General features: G+C 42.7%; 1 long non-coding RNA gene across 1 annotated transcript; it reads left to right on the top strand.

Annotated features, from left to right (window-relative positions):
• Positions 1-4,187: 4,187 nt before the first annotated feature.
• Positions 4,188-5,257, top strand: LOC115150222 (uncharacterized). Its single transcript, XR_003867075.1, has 4 exons — positions 4,188-4,244; positions 4,591-4,660; positions 4,872-4,931; positions 5,028-5,257. It is a non-coding gene; the product is annotated as an uncharacterized LOC115150222 (long non-coding RNA).
• Positions 5,258-6,000: the final 743 nt, after the last annotated feature.

Below are 6,000 nucleotides of genomic sequence, written 5' to 3'. Positions count from 1 at the left end.
GGGACTGCAATAGCAACCACCAACTGGACATCTGCTGCCCAGCCTTGGAGCGGACTTCTTCATTTGCAGACACCCTACCCGGGTCGACCGCCAGATGGGGACCACAACGATGATCCACAACCAGGACAACCCACGTTCATTTTTATGTTGGTTTACAACATGCAGGTTAATCGCAAGATTGAACCCAACATGGGGGGACTGTCATGACGTTGGCCTGTGGGTAAGGTTTATGACCCCCCCATAAATACCTTCTCCCTTCCCCTCCGTCTCTGACCCTACTGAAGGACTGGAATAGCCTGTGTTAAATATAGAGAGTCTGGGAACATCAAACAAATGGGGAAAGGAACCATCTTTTGTTAATAAAACCAGTTGGAAATATGCTTGATAACGTAATGAGTATGTATGTCAGTTCATTGTTATCTGAGACATTATGATTGATGGCAGGACGACATAAACTGTACCGGAGAAAGTATACACCCTCTAGTTATCAGAGTCACATGGAATTGTTATGCAATTGAAATGTTTGATATTGAAATTGTTTGTTAGGAGATTAAATGTAATTTTAGCTTCCAAATGAGAGATTTGGGTTTTCATAGGGAAAGTGCCCTGCCGATCAGTGGCCAACCCTGTGAAGAGACATGGGGTTATAAACGATGGGGCGCCTCCTTCCCCCCTCTCCACTATATAAGTCTTTGACGAAAAGACATTCACGGGTTCTAGTACGTGAGGACTGCAGCCTCTACGTCAGAAGGACACACATGTTAACTAGACACATATCAAGGACAGAACTAAGCCAACCTCGGCGTGAGCTTTGATGGCAAATGGTATGAACTTTGAGCTTATTCACTACAGAAGTGATACTTCCTAGCCGTTGAGTTAGCCGCTGCTAACGTGGGCTAGGAAAGGACGGACGACGGATCCAGTCTAACACCCAGACGAAGAGACCACCACGTATCCAATTTGCCACCTTTGACATTCTTCCACTACAGGGAGATCTGTTGGCCAACCCGGCCAGCATCTACGACCAATCAACCGAAGCGCAGCTCAGAGTAAATATTTATTGCATTTTCCTTCTCCAAATGGGCGGTAATTTAGAATGCATAAGATAATGTATTTACGATAGCATAGCTGCTGTTTCTGTGTTCCTAAATCTTCCCGCTCTTTCATTCAAGCCCAACCCCCTTCCTTTGTGTAACCAGCCATGATACAGGCTCAGTCCACCAGGACGTTTTCTGTATGACATCATATGTATTCTGTGTATTTGTAATTCTGTGTGATTAGTTAGGTATTTAGTAAATAAATAAACCCAATTTTGTATTGCTGATTCAACTTGTTAGCCAGGGTTCGTGAAGATAACCAAGAATTTATAACTTTCATGATGAGACTGAAAATAAGATAAGATTGACTGCTATCGATGTAAAATATTACTAAGTATTTTAAGAGTTTATTCAGAAGATAACAGCTCTATAAACGTTCTTCTGTGGTGCCCCGACTTTAGTTAATTACATTTACATGATTAGCTTAATCAGGTAATATTACAGAGAAATAATTTTATAAGTTAGCATGTCATATCACTTAATCCGGCATAGCCAAAGACACGATATGCGCGTACTTTAATGCTCATTTTTAATAAATCAAACCACGAAGATTAACGGACAACAAAAACAGTCTTGTCAGGCACACAGCAAAACAAGAACAATATCCCACAAACCCCAAAACAAACACTCCTAATTATAGGACCTTCAGAGGCAACGATAGACAGCTGCCTCCAACTGAATGTCCCAACAGCAATTAGACCAACATAGAAATACAAACTAGACAGAACATAGAAATAAACTAACAGAATAACCAAAAAACCCCAGAATACATAAACCTATCATCCCTCTATAAACACAACCACCCGAACCACATAAAACAAAGACCTCCTGCCACGTCCTGACCAAACTACAATAACCCTTATACTGGTCAGGACGTGACAATAAGTCTCCAGTATCAACACTTCCAAGCAAACAAAAACAGGGAAAAGGGAGAATCTGTAGACATGCTGACATAGAACATAATCTTTGCCAGAATTCAGCCAGCCTTCATGAGAGCATAAAATGAATTTGTGCCCTTTTGTATTTTACACCTACAGCAGAGGAATTACATTCCGTTTCACTGACATATAGTACATTCTATGGATGGTGTTAAAATGCAATAAATGTATATGAGCATGACTTGGCATTCAAACATGTCTGTATCCATTCATCATCAATAGTGTCCCAGGTCTTCCTCACATTTTTGTTTGACATGTTGTGTCATCGGGAAAAGCCTCTCAACACTTGATACAGTTTGGAAATCAACTTTAGATGTTTGTCAGACTGCCTTAACATACAGTAGTTTCAATCTTTGAAGCTTCTGGCTTGTCCAGTGTTGCTGCGAAGAGAATAAAGTGTTGCATCTGCAAAAGTTCACCTTAGCGCCGTCACAGACTGATATTCCCTGTATGCCTGACCCTGCTGCTGAGACTCCTGTCACCACCTGATCCTGCTCAGATGAGGCAAAGATGAGGCAAGGAATTACATTGGTGAATATAAAATGAGTGAATGGACTTGAACGGGTGGTAGGCCTGTATCCTACACTCCAAAAGTTTGCCAAGATTATCTGTTCTGATGAAACCAAGATTGAACTCTTTGGCCTGAATGCCAAGCGTCACGTTTGGAGGAAACCTGGCACCATCTCTATGGTGAAGTATAAAAACTTGCTCCAGAGCACACAGGACCTCAGACTGGGGCGAAGGTTCACCTTCCAACAGGACAACGACCCTAAGCACACAGCCAAAACAATGCAGGAGTGGCTTCGGGACAAGTCTCTGAATGTCCTTGAGTGGCCCAGCCAGAGCGCGGACTTTAATCCGTTCAAACATCTCTGGACAGACCTGAAAATAGCAGCGCAGCGACACTCCCCATGCAACCTGACAGAGCTTGAGAAGATCTGCGGAGAAGAATGAGAGAAACTCTGTTTTTGCATTGTCGTTATGGGGTATTGTGTGTAGATTGATGAGGGGGGGGGGGAAACTATTGAATCAATTGACTGTAGTTCTCACATAAATCCTGCATTGATGACAATGTGAAATGTGTGAAAATGTTTTATGCATCCATATCTAAGTCAGGATTTAGCTAACCTATTCTATATGAAGTAACAAGAGTTGTCCATACAGTTACAATTGCACTTAATATTATGGTCAAAAAGGGGGAATATTGATATACTGTGCACTAAATGCACCAATAAAGTACATAAATCACTCTTAGATTCTGCTTAATTTCTCTCTATATGGTCCTGGTCAAATGTATTGCACCATAAAGAGAATAGGGCGCCATTTGGAACGCAGGCTAAAATGTTGTATCGCTAGACCAGTGTAGGTAACAAGGGTTTTAACACCTGCTTGAAGAGCTTTGATAGGAAATTCATACCCTGATCATTTTGTACCACCTTAGGTAACTAAATTCTTCACGACATTCGGGTTAAGGCTTTACTCACCACCGGAGCGTAATCCTTCGCAGAGGAACGGCCTTGGGGTATCTTGTTGCCATACACATAATCGTTAACAGAAACTGTTTACCCGATTTTGTCTCCGGTAACAGCCCAACACAATCAACCACTAGATGTTCGAATGGTTCACCTATGACCGGTAGGATGGACAAAGTGACATGTAGTTGCAAAAACAAAAGAGATCTAGCATACAAAGAGAGAGGGAGAGAGATTCAGAGAGAATGAGTGACAGAGAGATTGAGCTTCTGACTGGGTTTTTTAAAAAAGGGAAAGGGGCTGTGACAGGGTAACGGTAAAGGTGCAGGTGTCTTCTGATTAGCGACTGATTGGTGACTGATTGGGGAATGATGCTTGTCACCTGTGAGGGGAGAAGGAGAGAAAAGAAATACACACACAGGATACACACTCAGGAGAATTGTATCCGTAACTGTGTGTGTGTGTGTGTGTGTGTGTGTGTGTGTGTGTGTGTGTGTGTGTTCATTACTTCACACATAGACAATATATCAGGTATACTTTACTTCACATTCATAATTCACACTAATGACTTTGTCAACCCCAATGACCCAACAGCCATGAGTATGCATTATTGATCAACACTCTTATATGAGGGTAAACTAATGTTAATATATACATTTTCCCACTTCATTGCAGCGATACATAGATGTGGCACTTCGAGGTTACAGCTGGACCCCCATCAATGATACAGACTACAGGTGAGGAGGCAGGAAGAGGAGGAGGGGATTGGCGGGTAGAGGATTAGTAATGGTAACCATAGTAATAGGATATGAACTGCTGAAGATGATAGGTTTGAGAGTGTTTGTGGGTGGACTGACTCTAGCCTGGCTACCAGTCAGTTTCTGCCATCATGCCACTCCTTGCTACTCCTTGTCACATCAAACATGTCTGCTTATGTTTGACATGACAAGTAGTGGCATTATGGCACTAACAGACTAGTACCCAGGCTGACTAACTCTATAGCTGTGCAGTAGTCGTCTTCTCTTGAGCCTCAGACTTTGATTTATTTCCTCTGTTTCCTGTTGGGGATGCTGCCACCTGCAGTCTGGTCCTGGTACTACTGTCCAACAATGAATCCAGGCAGACCTGAGTGATGTGATGCTGCAGCTCCAGTGTGAGTACCACTGCCCACCCAGCAAGGCTCTGCCCTCCCATACACACCGACCTCCCTTAAGCTCTCGTCCAGGGTGTTACAAGGTTTGTAGGAAGGCTCAGCATCATCATGCTGCACGTAACGCCCTGGACCAGAGCTATTCCTCTCCTTAGCATCAACATGACACTGAAGTAATGGGTGGCTGATGACAGTCCCTCTCTCTCTGTTGCAGATTTTCAATTTTGCTGCCCAGCTCCTTTGAATCAGGGGGACACGTGTTCCTGGCTCCCAGGTACAAAGATGGGTGTGTGCATTCGTGACTGACTGAGTGACTGTGTGTGTGCTATGTGCTTGTGTAATCTCATCTCTGTCTAAACCGATCTTTCAGGGAATACTGCAAGCGTTTGCACATCTCTGACAACAACACACAGATCCTGGAGAACTTCCTGTCTCTCATGGTGGAGATCACACCAGAATCTGAAGATTGAGTTTCTCCTCTGTGTGTCTGTATTTTGTATTAAGCGCCATGCCATTAACCCTACACCAGGTCTGTTGAACTGCTGAACATTATATGGAAGGACACTTGAGGCACAAAGCATTCTTTTGGGCAGTGTGCAATGCGAGTTTTTCACCTGTGATATTTTAAAAAGACTGACAGGTTACTTTAATTGTGTGTGTGTGTGTGGGCATGTGTATCATCACAGGTGATCAAAGCCTCATTCATAACCTGATCTTGGATTCTGGAATCATCTGGCAGCTAGCATCTAGAGTGTGGAAGAACAAGGATATCCTAATGTGAGTGAACTCATCACATAATCGAGGCTATGTACAGGGGGTACCAGTACAGAGTCAATGTGCAGGGGCAACGGTAAGTCGAGGTAATATGTACATGTAGGTAGAGTTATTAAAGTGACAATTCTTTTATTTTATTTCACCTTTATTTAACCAGGTAGGCTAGTTGAGAACAAGTTCTCATTTACAACTGCGACCTGGCCAAGATAAAGCAAAGCAGTGCGACACAAACAACAACACAGAGCTACACATGGAATTAACAAGCGTACAGTCAATAACACAATAGGAAAAAAGAAAGTCTATATACAGTGTGTGCAAATGGCGTGAGGAGGTAAGGCAATAAATAGGCCATAGTAGCGAGGTAGTTACAATTTCGCAAATTAACACTGGAGTGATAGATGAGCAGATGAGGATGTGCTAGTAGAAATACTGGTGTGCAAAAGAGCAGAAAAGTAAAAAATATATATATATGGGGATGAGGTAGGTAAATTGGGTGGGCTATTTACATATGGGCTATGTACAGCTGCAGCGATCAGTTAGCTAATGTTTAGAGTTAGTGAGGGAAATAT

Source organism: Salmo trutta, chromosome 16, assembly GCF_901001165.1.
Source record: "Salmo trutta chromosome 16, fSalTru1.1, whole genome shotgun sequence".
Taxonomy (NCBI): Eukaryota; Metazoa; Chordata; class Actinopteri; order Salmoniformes; family Salmonidae; genus Salmo; species Salmo trutta.
Note: the sequence above shows the minus strand (reverse complement) of the source record. Positions and strands in the feature narration are given on the sequence as shown.